Consider the following 16,068-nt stretch of genomic DNA (forward strand, 5'->3'; position numbering starts at 1 on the left):
AACATGCTAATCTTCTAGATCTTATTTATTTTTTAAATATATCTTTATTTAATTAAATATTTCCCAATTACACACAAAATTAATGTTAATATTTTAAGATTTTGAGTTCCAAATTCTCTCATTCCCTCCTACTCCCTACCCTTTCCTTGAGAAATTAAGCAATTTGATATCAATTATATGTGTGACATCATGCAATGCATATTTCCACACTACTCATGTTTAAGAAGAAAACACAAACTGAAAAAAGAGAAAAATTGAGAATGTAAAAAAGTATGCTTCAAACTGCATTCAGAGTTCTTCAGTTCTCTTTCTAGAGGTGGATATCATTTTTCATCATGGGTTCTTTGGAATTGTATTAGATCATTGTCTTGATTACAGTAGTTAAATCTTTCACAGTTGATCATCCTTACAATATTGTTGTTAGTGTGTATAATTTTCTTCTCCTTCTGATCCCTTCACTATGCAGGAGTTCATATAAGTCTTCCAAGGTTTTTCTGAAACCATCCTGCTTATCACAAACCACCAGAATCCCACTGAACAACTTGTTCAGTGATTCCCCAATAATAGGCATCCTTTCAATTTCCATTTTTTTGCCATCACATAAAGAGATGCTATAAATATTTTTGTATAAATTTGTCATTTTCTTTTTATTTCTTTGGGTTACAGACCCCGTAGGGGTATTGCTGGATAAAAGGATTTGCAAAGTTTTATAGCTTTTTGGGCATAGTTCCAAATTGTTTACCAGAATAGTTGAATTAGTTCACAACTCCACCAACATTTATAACCTGATTGTTCCACATCTTCTCTAGCAGTTGTCATTTTCTTTATCTATCACATTAGCCAATCTTATAGGTGTGAGGTGGTACCTCAGAGTTGATTTAATTTATATTTCTCTTATTGCTGGTGATCTAGAACATTTTTTTCATGTGAGTATTGATAGCTTTTATTTCTTCTTTTAAAAATTGCCTTCTCATATCCTTTAATGATTTATCAACTAGGGAATGTTTCTTTCATACACACACACACACACACACGTGTATATATATGTATATATAATATATATATTATATATTTATATATATAATATATATATATAATATATATGTGTATAAACTTGGCTCAATTCCCTAAATACTTGAGAAATGAGGCCTTTATCAGAGAAACATGCTCTAAAATTTTCCCCAGTTTTTGTTTTTCTTCTAAGGTTGTCTGCATTAGTTTTGCTTGTCAAAAAGCTTTTTAATTTCATGTAATTAAAATTATCCATGCTATTTTCCATGATCCTCTCCACCTCTTGTTTTGTCATAAACTCTTCCCATATCCATGGATCTGACAAGTACATTTTTCCAATGCTCCCCTAACTTTCTTTTGTTACCCTTCTAAATCATTTATCTTCATTGACCTTATCTTGGTACATGGTGAGAGATGTTACTTTGTGCCTAGTTTCTGCCAAACTGCTTTCTAATTTTCCCAGCAATTTTGGTCAGATGGTGAGCTCTAACCCCCAAAACTTGGATCTTTGAGTTTATTAAACATTAGATTACTCTGGTCCTATACTACTATGTATTCTGTACCTAATATATCTGTGTACTCACCCTATTAGGGTGTCTGGGGTGTTCAAGTATGACTAACACCTCTGGTGTGAAGACTTGTAGAGCCCTTTTCAGGGATGCTCATCTACCTCTGGTGTCTGTCTACTTAGAACTCAACTCTCACTTGTAGCTTCAAGAAGCTACAGCATGTGATGTGGTCATACCCCAGTAAACTGATTCAGCAGAGGGGCTAAACCAGGTTGAGGGTAATCAACAGGCCTTAGATATGTTGGTGAGTTAGTGAAGGGTCTACCCCCAAGCATGTGAATACTTGCTCCATCAGAATGGGTGGATGAGAAGAATTTGTTCTAATAGCAATGATGACAGATGTGATAGAGTCCATAGAGTTTGGTCAGACATCAAAGATACTAAGGTTAGACACTGCATCCTGGGCCTTTGACAGTTGTCTTGACTTTTTTCTTGCTCCTGGACTTTGATGACTCTGGATGTGAGTGAGGCTGATAACTTTGTGCAACTCTGCCTCGCTTAAATCTAATTCTTGCAGCAGTCAAGAAATCACCTGGTGATGTCATTGGTCCTCTTCAAAAACAAAGAACGAACAACTCCAACACAATCTATTCTATTGATCCACTACTCTATTTCTTAGCCTGTACCAATTTACTTTAATGATTACCACTTTGTAATATGGTTTGAAATTCAGTACTGCTAGGCTATCTTCCATTGCATTTTTTTTCTTTATTGATTCCCTTGATATTCTTGACCTTTTGTTTTTCCAGATGAATTTTATGGTTATTTTTTCTAGCTCTATAAAATAATTGTTTGGTAGTTTGATTGATATGACACTGAATAAGTAAGTTAACTTATGTAGAATTTTCATTTTTATTACATTGACTCAGCCTCTTCATGAGCAATTAATATTTTTCTAGTTTTTTAGATCTGTCTTTTTTTGTATGAGAAGTGTTTTATAATTGTGTTCACATAGTCCTTGGGGTTGTCTTTACAGGTGTATTCCCAAGTCTTATATGTTGTCTGCAGTTATTTCAAATGGAATTTCTCTTTCTTGCTGGGTTTTGTTGGTAGTATATAGAAATTCTGATAACTTATTTGGATGTATTTTATATCCTTCAACTTTGCTAAAATTGGTAAAATTTTTCAACTACTTTTTTAGTTGATTCTCTAGGGTTCTCTAAATACACCATCATATCTGCAAAGAGTGATAGTCTATTTCTTCATTGTTTTGACTTTGTTTTATTGTTTCTTGATGTCTTTTGGAGTCATTAGCTTCTACTTGCCCAGTCCTACTTTTTAAAGAGTTATTTTCGTTAGTGAAGTTTTGTACCTCTTTTTCCATTTGGCCAATTCTGTTTTTTAAAGTTTTATTTTCTTCATTATTTGTTGTGCTTCTTTAACCAAGTTGTTGATTGTCTTTTCATAATTTCTTCCTTTGCTTTCATTTTTTTACCTAATTTTTCCTCTACCACTCTTATTTGATTTTGAAAAGTTTTTTTTTTTGCTCTTTCAGGAATTCTTGTTGGGTTTGTGTCCAATTCACAAAGATATTGTGTATACCAAGTCGTTTGTGATACATTGACCTCTTCTCAAAGTAGGACTAGATGCTTCTGGGAAAGGTTAATGTATATAGAATTTAACATGAAAACCATTTTATAAAACTTTGGAACTCTGTATTCAGGGAATCTCCTGTACAGAGGACACAGAGCACAGTTCCTGGAATTCTCTATTTGAGGAAGTAGATTAAAATATAAAATATGAGTTCTTTGCTATACCTGAACTTGGGACATAGAAAAAGAAAAAAGTGACAGATAAAGTTTATGAAAGTTAAACAAAATTAGTGGGGAACCTCAAATTCCAGATCCCCTTATCATCTCTAGATTGAGAGCTCCTCCATATGGGCTCCAGGGTACCCTCTTCTTGTGTGCCACAGGTCTCTCTTTTGGACCTCCTAAGTTGTCTTGGGCTAGAAGTATGTTTCACCTTGACCTTTTGTGAGGTCTGCCACTCCAGAATTGATTTGAGGCATTATTTTAAAGTTGTGTGGAGGACAATGTTTGGAGAGTACAAGCGAGTGATTTCTCTACTCCTCTATCTTGGCTCTGCCCCTGGAAATTCTAGATGTCTTTACATTACATGAATACTACTTCTGTATGTGGGATGTCCTTCTCTTATTTATTAATCTTTATGAATGACCGACCCACATCCATTTCTGGTCATTCATCATGAAGACGTTATTGAAGACATTGCTTTCAATAAAATAGTTAAATTCTAGGTAGTTTTTTTTGAAGTTTAAATTTGTAGTCTGTACTTAGCATGTAGAGAACTTTGCAGTCACTAATAGACAGCCAAAAGTATGAATGTGTTTGGTGTGTTGTTATGGAATATAAAAAAAAAGAACCAAAACTTTTCTTTGATGATTCCTATCTGGGAATATTTGTAAAAAAAATTTGAAAGGTTTCCCTGAATCATCTACCTAGATACTTAATCACATACTGTGGATTCTAGTGCCTACTACATTCTACCCCTTTACTAGGTTTTGTGGAAAAAATAAAGAAGAATAATGCATTTCCTTCAAAGGACTCATTATCTTTTTGAAGGATACAAGATAAATACATGTGAAATGAAGAATAATTCCAGGTAAATGATTATGACAAAATAAATGATACAGAATCCAATTCAAGGATTCTGGGAGAGATAATTGTGGTCTGGAATGATCAAAAAAAAGATTCATGGAGAAAATGGAACTTGAGGTGAATTTTCAAAAATGGGACTTTATAAACTAAAAGAATTGGGAGAAAATTCAGGGAACAATACTACTTAAAGTAAAAGTTGAGAATTATGGAAAATCTCAAATGCTGCAGTAGGATTTTTTATTCATTCATTTCTAATTTAAACATATGTAGAGAAAAGTTATTTCTCATCCTCTGGATAGTAATCATTTATCAACAAATATAGTTACAAGGTGCACTATTATAATTCCTTCCTATTTCTCTTCCAAGAAAATTTCAATTTCTTTAACCTTTTCATGTATTTCATTTCCTAGTCCAAGAATTATTTTCCTTCACCACTATAGTCTTCTGCATTTCAAGAGGAGTTCAGGAAATTTGAAGAAATATCAAATTAGATCCAAATTCTTATAAGGACCAAATGTAACAATAGCTTTTCAGGAAGTTATTTCATTTCTGTTCCAATATGTGTCTAAATACATTTCTTAAAAAATTCATTCTTTCAAAAATATTTATTTAGTGCTTGATATTTCCATTGCATAATTAGGAAATTTTCATCTAAAAGTTTCTCTTTGAAAAGAATTTAATATTTCTTCTACCCCATTAAGAGAATACTCCTAATTTTTTTTAGCACTTATTTTCTTATTCTTGCAAATAATTCCATGCTAGAAGGGATCAACACCTCAATCTGCCTAGAATTGTTATTCGTAAGACCTAATATTTAGTATTTAGCTTTCAAGAGAGAATGGCTTATCCTTTTCACTCTAAACTCTAGGCTACTATTTGAAAATGGATTCTTTTAATACCAAAAGTATTTTTAACCTATCACTGTTGGACATTAACTTGTTACCAAAAGAGCAGATTAAAGTGATGTATGACTCTCCTTTACAGAAATATGAATAGGATAGTATCATGGAGACAAGTTCTTAGTAGCCTGAGGATCACCCAAATATGATGTCATAGCAGGAGACCAAATGAAATCTTACACCTTAGGCTCTTAACCTCTTATGCTCAGGGATAGAGTAGGACACATTGAAGCTTCAACATGAGAGTGATTGAGTGGCTAGCATTGGCCTTATGAGTTTAAAAAATGATATTTTAAAGTAATAAATACACAACACATCACAAAACTCAAAAAATGAATAGTTACATGTTTTGCTATGTAAATGAAGAGCAAGTGGAAATAGCAGTGAAACTTGAACCAGAACTCATAAACTCAGACCCCTGTTCTATCATTTACCAACAGTACACCCTTGGATAAGTTGCTTTTTGAACTTCAGTTTAGCCATCTGTAAAATGAAGAGGTTGGCATCAAATTTTCTAAGATGATAAAGGATGAGGATAATTAAAGTTGGAAGTGCTTTGAGAAGTAAGGCATATTAATACACTTTTAGAAGAGCTGTGAATTAGTCAAACTGTACTGTGAAACAATTAGAAATTATGCAAAAAATAAAACAAACAAACAGGAAGAGAGGGGAGGGGAAGGGAAAAGGAAGGAAAAAACAAAGATCCCATATGTAACAAAATATTCATAGGAGCACTTTTTTGTGGTAACAAAACCCTGGAAACAAAGTGTATGCTCATTGATTGAGAAATAGTTGAGTAAATTGTGATATATAAATGCACTGGAATATTAGGCCATAAGAAATGATGAAAATAAGAAATTCAGAGCAACATGGGAAGATCTGTATGAAGTACTCTAAAGTAAAGAAAATAAAACCACATTGGATAATTTTTCTAGCCCAATATCAGAAATTTAGCCTGCAGATCAGTGTAAAAGTTGTATAACAAGAGGAAGGCTATAGTACTATCACTCTGACCCCAGCTATGACTTACTAATTTATCCCTTGAGCTCAAACCAGGGGTAGGCCACAAGCTCTATTTCTTTAAACCTGAAGAAACTTCCATCTAAGTGAAAGAATATATGGCAAGCAACTGTCCACTAGTGCTCCACCCAGGACAATTCTGAAGTAGTATGGTACAGAAACAAATGAAGTCTGAAACCTGAAAAGTCCAGGAAGTCAGCAATTAGATCATACTAGATTAAACTGCATTCTATATCAGATCATGCTGATGATTAGACCCTATAAGCCTGCTGAAAATTTGCAGCTCCCTGGACCTACCATCCCCTATAATCCTTGAAGAATAAAGGACTTGATATAGGGTGGCTAGGAGACAGGATAATATAGAACAGGACTAAATAAGGCCTAGAAATCCCCTTCATGAGTGCACAGAGCTTGTACTAACACATGTTCCCAATTAAAGCAAGCTAAGATAGCAGTGTAGTAGCAAGAACTCACTTGAACTCTTCCAAAATTCCTCTCCAAACAACTTCAAAATAATGCCTCAAATCAAATTCTGGAGTGGCAGAGCCAACAAAAGGTTAGAGGTAAAACAATTTTCTAGCTCAAGACAACTTAGGAAGTAGGCAGGAAAAGGTCTATCACACCAGAATGGTGGTCAAGCCTAGGGAGTGCAGCTTGTGCTGTGCCTTCAAGAGCTCTCAGTCCACAGATTGTAAAACCATTAGACAACTGGTCAGAAAGAGATTACAAGGAAACCTTTGCTTTTGCTGGGTTCAGGAACCAGTTGCATTGCCCACATACAGTTTTAGGTCATAGTTTCAGGAAAAGAAGAGAAGATCTAAACCTTGTGGCCACAAAGGAGCAGGGGCTCTGGTCTCAGTTCCAAGACAGAAAGGAGAACTATCACTTGTGACTACAGGAGGGAAGGGGATTTGGTCACAGTTCCAGAGCCAAGAGGAGTAAAACACTTGTGGCTACATGTAACAAGGTCCCTTCCTGGGTAAAGACCAAAGCACAGGCTAGAAGAGCAGAGATTATGCTTCTTCTTCAATTATACAGTCTTGGCAGTGCCAAAAATTTACTAGAATTGAAAACAGAACAAAACACCTTAAGCTTGGAATCATGCCCCCTCTATCCCATGAGTAGAGCCTAACTTTAATATAAAATTAAAAGTCAAGAAAGAAACTGGGGAAATGAACAAATAAAAGAATCTGACCATAAAATGTTATTATGGTGACAGGGAAAATCAAATTACAAATTAAGAAGAAAAGTATGTTAAAAGAGATACAAGCAAAGCCTCAAAGAAAAATGTAAATTGGACACAAGCCCAACAAAAATTCCTAAAAGAGCTCAAAAAGGATTTTTTAAATCAGATAAGATGGGTAGAGGAAAAATTGGGGAAAAAATGACAGTGATGCAAGAAAATTGTGAAAAGAGCACTAATAGTTTGGTAAAAGGCAAAAAAAAATACTGAAAAAATTAATGCCTTAAAAAACAAATTGGCCAACTGGTAAAAGAAAAAAAAAACAAATCCACTGAAGAGAAAAACATCCTAAAAAAGAAAAAAAATGGCCAAATGGAAAAAGAGGGACAAAAATTCACTGTCAAAAAGTACTCCTTGAAAAGCAGAATTAGCCAAATGGAAAAAAAAATGTACGAAAGCTCACTGAAAAAAATAATTCATTAAAATGTGTAATTGGTCAAGTGAAAACTCATGGCTCCATAAAAGATCCAGAAGCAATAAAAACAATGTCAAAAGACTGAAAAAAATAGATGAAAATGTGAAATATCTCATTGGAGAAACAAATGACCTGGAAAATAGATCAAGAATAAATGAGTTATTGGACTACCTGAAGGTCATCATCAGAAAAAGTCTAGATATCATATTTCAGGAAATTTTCAAGGAAAACTGCCCTGATATCCTAGAACAAAAGGGCAAAATAGAAATGGAAAGAATCCAGTAATCACCTCTTGAAAGACATCCCAAAATTAAGACTCCCGGGAACATTACAACCAAATTCTAGCAGTCCCAGGTCAAAAACACTTCCAATAGCCAGAAAGAAACCAATCAAATATGGAACCACAGTCACGATAACACAAGATTTAGCAGCTTCCACTTAAAAGAACCTGAGGGCTTGGAATATGATATTCCAGAAGGCAAATAAGCTTGAATTATAACCAAGAATAAACTACCTAGCAAAACTGAGTAAAATACTTTAGGGGAAACCTGGATATTTAATGACATATAGGACTTTCAAGCATTACTGATGAAAAGACAAGAACTGAATAGAAAATTTGGTTTTCAAGTGAAGACTCAAGAGAAATACCAAAATGCAAACAAGGAAAAAATCATAAAAGATTAAATAAGGTTAAATTATTTACATTTTTGGGTCAGAAAGATGATACATGTAACTCTTAATAACTTTATCATTATTAAGGCACTTAGGAAAAGTATACACAGACAGAGACATGGTTGTGAGATTACTATGATGAAGTGATTTCAAAAAACTAAAATTAAGAGGTGAGAAAGAGTCATGTACTGGGAGAAGGAGGAAGGGAGAGTAAGAATGGTGAAAATTATCTCACACAAGAGGCACTAAAGGAAGAGCTTTTGTAGTGGAGGAGTAGATGGGGCAGCACAGTTTGAACCTTACTCATTGTATTTGACTCAAAAAAGGAATAATACATATACTCAGTCAGGAATAGAAATCTATCTTATTCTACAGGGAAGTAGTAGAGGAAGGAAATAAGAAAAGAAGGAGTTGATAAAAGGGAGGGCAGATTAAGGAAATCAGTGGTCAGAAACCAAATTGACTTTTGAGGAGGGACAGAGAGAAAGGAGGGAGGGAGAAAGAGAAAGAGAGAGAGAAAGAGAGAGAGAGAGAGAGAGAGAGAGAGAGAGAGAGAGAGAGAGAGAGAGAGAGATTGGGGAAATAGGTTGGAGATAAATACATAGTGATCACAACTGTGAATGTGAATGAGATGAAGTCACCCATAAAATGGAAGTGAAGAGCAGAATAGAATAGAAGTCAGAATCCAACAATATTTTGTTTACAAGATACTTACTTGACTTTTTTTTTTGGCAATTGGGGTTAAGTGTCTTGCCCAGGGTCACACAGCTAGTGAGTGTCAAGTGTTTGGTCTGATTTGAACTCAGATCCCCCTGACATCAGGGCTGGTGGCCTATCTGCTGTGCCACCTAACTGCTCCAAGAAACACACTTGAAACAGAGAGACATACACAAAGTTAAAATAAAAGGCTGCAGCAGAATCTATTATGCTTCAGCAGATGTAAAAAAAAATAGCGATCATGATCTTAGACAAAGCAAATGCAAAAATATATAATAGACATAAACAGGGAAATTACATTGAAGTGATATCAATAGTAAATATACATACAGCAAATGACATAGCATCCAAATCATTAAAGGAAAAGTTAAATAAATTACAGGAGGAAGAAGTAAAATTATACTAGTGGAGGGCCCCAACTTTTCCCTCTCAGAACTAGATAAATCTATCCATAAAATAAACAAAAATGAACTTAAGGAGAAAGTTAAGGAGATGAATAGATTTTTAGAAAAGTTAGCCATTGGGAGGGGGAGGACATAGAGGGGGAGAAAACTGAAAACTTAAAATCTTATGGAAGTGAATGATGAAAACTAAAAATAAATAAATTATTTAATAAAAAAAAAGAATGTGAGCTAAAAAAAGTTAGACATGGTAAACTTCTGAAGAAAATTGAAAAGCGTAAATAATAAATAAATCCTTTTCAGACCATAATACAATGAAAATTACATTCAATAAAGGGCTTTGGAAACATTAAAAATTAATTGGCAACTAAATAATCTAATCCTAAAAACTGAAGTCGAAGAACAAATCATAGAAACAAATAATTTCATTAAAGACATTGAAAACAGGGGGCAGCTAGGTGGCGCAGTGGATACAGCACTGGCCCTCAAGTCAGGAGGACCTGAGTTCAAATCCAGTCTCAGACCAAACACTTGACACTGACTAGCTGTGTGACCCTGGGCAAGTCACTTAACCCCAATTGCCTAAAAAATAAATAAATAAATAAAGACATTGAAAACAATGAGACTAAATTTATGGGATGTGGCCAAAACAGTACTTACAGGAAAAATTATATCTCTCAATGCTTATATCTATAAAATAGAGAAAGAGTAGATCAATGATTGGGAATGCAATAAAAAAAACTAGAAAAAAGAACAAATCTGAAATCTCCAGTTATACACAAAATCAAAGGAAAGAGTTAAAAAATTGAAAGTAAGAAAACCATTGAACTATTAATCAAAAGCAGGAGCTGGTTTTATGGGGGGGGGGCAATAAATTAGATAAAGCATTGCTTAATTTGATTGAAAATAGAAAGAAGAAACCCAAATTACCAGTATCAAAAATGAAAAGTATGAATTCACCACCAATGAAGATTAAATTAAAGCAATTATTAAGAATTCCTTTTGCCCAATTATATGACAATAAATCTAACAATCTAAGTGAAATTGATGAATATTTACAAAAATACAAACTGCCAAGATTCCTCTTTGGGAAATGAAGAAGAAATAAAATACTTAAATAACCCTATCTTAGAAAAATAAATTGAAGAAGCCTCAATGAGCTCTTTAAGAAAAAATCCCAAGGCCCAAATGAATTCACAAATGAATTTTACCAAACAATTAAAGAACAGTTAATTCCAATACCATAAATGCTATTTGGAAAAATAGGTAAAGAAGGAGTTCTAACAAGTTCCTTTTATGAAACAACTCTGGTGCTGATACCTAAACCAGGAAGAGTAAAAAAAAAGAAAGAAAATTATAGATCAATTTCCTTAATGAATATAACGCAGACTTTTTGTATTTATTTAGTATTTAATTTTCCCCAGTTACATGTAAAAACAATTTTTACATTTGTTTTTAAAACTCTTATTTCCTATGGAGTTTGCATGCAGATAGAAGCATACTATTTGCTCTTTTTTTTTGTTTTGTTGTGTTTCCTTTTTCTTGTGGTTCCTTCTATTGGTTCTAATTGTTCCTTACGACATGACTGATGTGAAAATATGTTTAATAGGAAGGTATATGTAGAGCCTATATCAGATTGAGCACCATTGGGAAGGGAGGTGGGGAAGGAAGGGGAGAAAATTTTAAACTCAAAAGCTTATGAAGTGATTGCTGATAACTCAAAATAAATTAATAAACAAAATAAAACTCTGAATTCCAAATTCTCTCCCTTCCTCCTGCCACACCTTCACCCCCCCCATTTAGAAGGCAAACAATTCCATATAGGTTATATATGTGTAGTCATGCAAAACATATCCATAGTAGTCATGTTGTGAGAAAAAAAAGACAAAAAAAATAAAGAAAAATAAAAAAGTTTAAAAAAAGTATGCTTCAATCTGTATTCAGACATAATCAGTTCTTTCTCTGGGGATGGACAGCATTTTTCATCATAAGTCTTTCAGAGTTGTCTTGGATTGTTGTATTGCAAGAATAGCTATCATTCATGGCTGTTCATCTTACAATATTGCTATTACTTTGTATCCAGTACATTTCACTTTGCATCAACCCATGGAAGTCTTTCCAGATTTTTCTGAGAGTATCCTGTTCATCATTTCTTAGAGTACAATAGCATTCCATCATAATTACATACCACAATTTGTTCAGCCATTCCCCAATTGATGGGCATCCCCTCAATTTCTAATTCTTTATCCCCAGAAAAGAGCTCCAATAAATATTTTTGTACACATAGATCCTTTTCCTTTTTGTTTTTGTTTTTATCTCTTTTGGGATACAGACCTAGTAGTTTTATTGCTAGGCCAAAGGGTATGCATGGTTTTATAGCTTTTGGGCATAATTCCAAATTTCTCTACAGAATGGTCAAATCAGTTCACAACTCCGCCAACAGTATATTAATGTCTCATTTTTTACCACATCCCCTCCAATATTTGTCATTTACCTTTTCTTCCCTATTAGCCGAACTAATAGGTATGAAGTAGTGCCTTAGAATTGTTTTAATTTGCATTCCTCCAATCAATAGTGAGTTAAAATTTTTTCATATGATGATAGATAACTTTAATTACTTCATCTGAAAACTGATTATATCTTTGATCATTTGTTAATTGGGGAATGGCTCTTATTTTTATAAATTTGACACAGTTCTTTATATGTTAGAGAACTAATTTATAAATTATCTCACTTGGATCTATTTTCCAGGTAAGTCATTTTTTCAATGAGATATTTCATGTTGTCTTCTATTTTTTTTATTCATTTGCCTTGATTTTATTGTTTCTTGGTTTCTCACAAAGTTATTAGCTTTCATTTGCTTCATTCTAATTTTTAAGCGATTATTTTCTTCAGTGAGTTTTTGGACCTCCTTTTTTATTTGGCCAAGTCAGCTTTTTAAGGCATTCTTCTCCTCATTGGCTTTTTGGATCTCTTTTATCATTTGGCCTAGTCTATTTTTTAAGGTGTTATTGTCTTCAGTATTTTTTGTATCTCCTTCAACAAACTGTTGACTCTTTTTTCATGATTTTCTTCCATCGCTCTCATTTCTGCTTCCAATTATTCCTCTACCTCTCTCAGTTGATTTTCAAAATCCTTTTTGAGCTCTTCCATAGCCTGAGACCAATTTCTATTTTTCTTGGAGGCTTTGGATGTAGGAGCTTTGACTTTGCTGTCTTCATCTGAGTGTGTTTTGACCTTCTTTGTTGCCACAATAACTTTCTATAGTCAGAGGTTTTTTTTCTTCCATTGTTTGCTCATTTCCCCAGCCTATTACTTGACTTTTAACTGTTTGTTAAAGTAGGGCTTTGCTACCAGGGTGGAGGGCACACTGTCCCAAGCTTGAGGGGTTTTATGTAGCTGTTTTCAGAGATACTTCTAGGGACGTGTATGTTTTTAGTTCTTCCAAGGTGGTATGATCTAAAGAGAGGTGTTTTCTACCCTCCCGGCCTATGCTCTGGTCTGTGAGAGACCACAAGCACTCTTTTCTGCCATGGAATTGTGAGGAAGGTCCCCCCTCCACTACTGCTATAAGCTCTGCTATGCTAGTGCTCCTCCTCACCCTGGGACTGCCATCCAGGACTGGGACCCTGATCTGAGTGTGGGCAAAGCAACAGAGTCCTGCCTCAGTGCTAGCAAAGAGACTACTATAATCTCCTTCTAACCAGTTATTGGACCCCCTAACCATCTTTGGGCTGGGAGCCCCAGAAACAGCCACAACCACTGCTGCTGCTGCTGCTCTTCAGTCACTCCCAAGACCTGCTCCTGGCCTGCTAGGGCCAGGCTGTGCTGATAAGGCCTGTGATGGACTGTGCTTCACTCCCACCCTGGTACAACAGACCCTTCCTGCTGACCTTTTAAGGTGTCCTTGGTGTCTGTGGGCTGAGAGGTGATGAAACTGTCATAGCAGCTGGCAATTCAGTTCCTTTGAGGCCAACTCCAGGCTTGCTAGGGCCTGGTATGTACTGACCCAGCCTGCACTGGACTGCACTTCTCTGTCAGCCTGGTGCAACAGACTTTTCCTGCCAACTTTGTAAGTTGTCTTGGATAGGAAATGTTTCACTCCATCTTTTTATGGGTTCTTCTGCTCTAGAATTTGTTTGGAGTCATTTTTAAAAGCTATTTGGAGGGTTTTGGCATAGAGTTCAGATGAGTCCCTGCCTTTACTCTGGAGATTTCAGCTATATGTAACAAAGTTCATACATTATACCAAGAACACAGGGCTGGACCAATATTAGGAAAACTATCAGCATAATTGACCATAATCAATAACAAAAACAACAAAAATCATATGATAATCTCAATAGATGGAGAAAAAAACTTTTGGCAAAATACAACACTTATTATGATTAAAAATATTAGAAAGCATAGGAATAAGTGAAACTTTCCTTAAAATAATAAGCAGTGTCTATTTAAAACCATCAGCAGGACTTATCTGTAATGGAGATAAGCTAGAAGCTTTCCCAATAAGATCAGGGGTGAAGGAAGGATGCCCATTATCACCACTATCATTCAATATTGCACCAGAAATACTAGTTATAGTAATAAGAAAAGAAAAAGAAATTGAAGGAATTAAAATATACAATAAGGAAACAAAACTATCTTTGCACATTGTATCATGTTATACTTAGGAAATCCTAGAGAATCAAATAAAAAAGTAGTTGAAATAATTAACAAATTTACAAATTTGCAAGATATGAAATAAACTTTGAAATCATCAGCATTTTTATATATTACCAGTGAAGTCTAGCAGGAAGAGATAAAAAAAAAAATTCCACTTAAAATAACTACAGACAATATAAAGTATTTCTGAGTCTGCCTGCTAAGACAAACCCAGGAACTACATGAATACAGTTACAAAACACTTTACACACACACACACACACACACACACACACACACATACATACACACAGATCAGATCTAAACAACTAGAAAAATAAAAATTGCTCGTGGGTAGGCCAAGCCAATAAAATAAAAATGACAATTTTATTTAAATTAACATATTTATTCTGTGCCATACCAATCAACCTATCACAAAAGTATTTTCTAGGGGCAACTAGGTGGCACAGTAGATAGAGCATGGGCCCTGAAGTCAGGAGGACCTGAATTCAAATCCAGTCTCAGGCCAAACACTAGACACATACTAGCTGTGTGACCCTGGGCAAGCCACTTAACCCCAATTGCCTAAAAGAAGTATTTTATAAAGCTAGAAAGAACAATGACAAAATTTATCTGGAAGAACAAAAGGTCAAGAATATCAAAGGAATCAATGAAAAAAAATTTGAAAAAAGGCAGTACCAGATTGCAAATTTTGTTACAAAGTGGTAATTGTCCAAACAATCTGGTACTGGCTAAGAAATAGAGTGGTGGATCAATGCACTAGATTAAGTACACAGTACATAGTAATAATTGACCATAGTAATCTAATGTTTGAAAAATGTAAAGGTCAAAGCTTTCAGGACAAGAACTCACTACCTGACAAAAATTCCTGGGAAAACTAGAAAGTAGTCTGGCAAAAACTATGTATAGACCAACATCTCACACCATATACCAAGATAAAGTCAAAATGGGTACATGATTTAGACATAAAGGGTGATACCATAAGCAATTTAATGAAGCAAGACAGAGTTTACCTATAGGATCTATGGATAAAGGAAAAATGTATAACCAAACAAGAAATAGAGAGCTTTATGGGATATAAATGGATAATTTTGATTATGTTAAATTAAAGAGATTTTGCACAAATATAACCACTGCAGCCTAGAAGGAAATTTGGAAAAACAATTTTTACAGCAATTTTCTCTGATAAAGGATACATTTCCCAAACATAGAGAACTGAGTAAAATTTGTAAGAATGTTAGTCATTCTCCAATTGAAAAATGGTCAAAGGATATGAATAGACAGTTTTCAGGTGAACAAATCAAAGCTGTTTGTAGTAATATAAAAATGTTCTATATCCCTACTGATTAGAAAAATGCAAATTCACACAACTCTGAGGTATCATCTCATACCTATCAGACTGGCTAATAAAACAGAAAAGGAAAATGATAAATGTTGGAAAGGATGTGGGAAAATTGAACCACTAATGCCCTGTTGATGGAGTTGTTGCTGAACAAGTAGTGGTATGTGATTGTGATGGAATACTATTGTGCTATAAAAAATGATGAGCAGGATTTGTACAGAGAAACCTAGGAAGACTTATATGAATTGATACAAAGTAAAGTGAGTAGAACCAGGAGAACATTGTACAATGTAACAGTAATATTTCTCGATGATCAACTGTGAATGACTTATCTATTCTCAGCAATACAATGATGCAAGATAATTCTGAAGGGCTCATGAGAAAAATTCCATTCACCTCCAGAGAAAGAACTGATAGGGTTTTAATGTAAACTAAAGCTGCTGCTTCTTCTGCTTCTTCTTCTTCTTCTTCTTCTTCTTCTTCTTCTTCTTCTTCTTCT

The sequence above is a fragment of the Vombatus ursinus genome, unplaced genomic scaffold (assembly GCF_900497805.2).
Source record: "Vombatus ursinus unplaced genomic scaffold, bare-nosed wombat genome assembly UNPS02007612.1, whole genome shotgun sequence".
NCBI classification, from domain to species: domain Eukaryota; kingdom Metazoa; phylum Chordata; class Mammalia; order Diprotodontia; family Vombatidae; genus Vombatus; species Vombatus ursinus.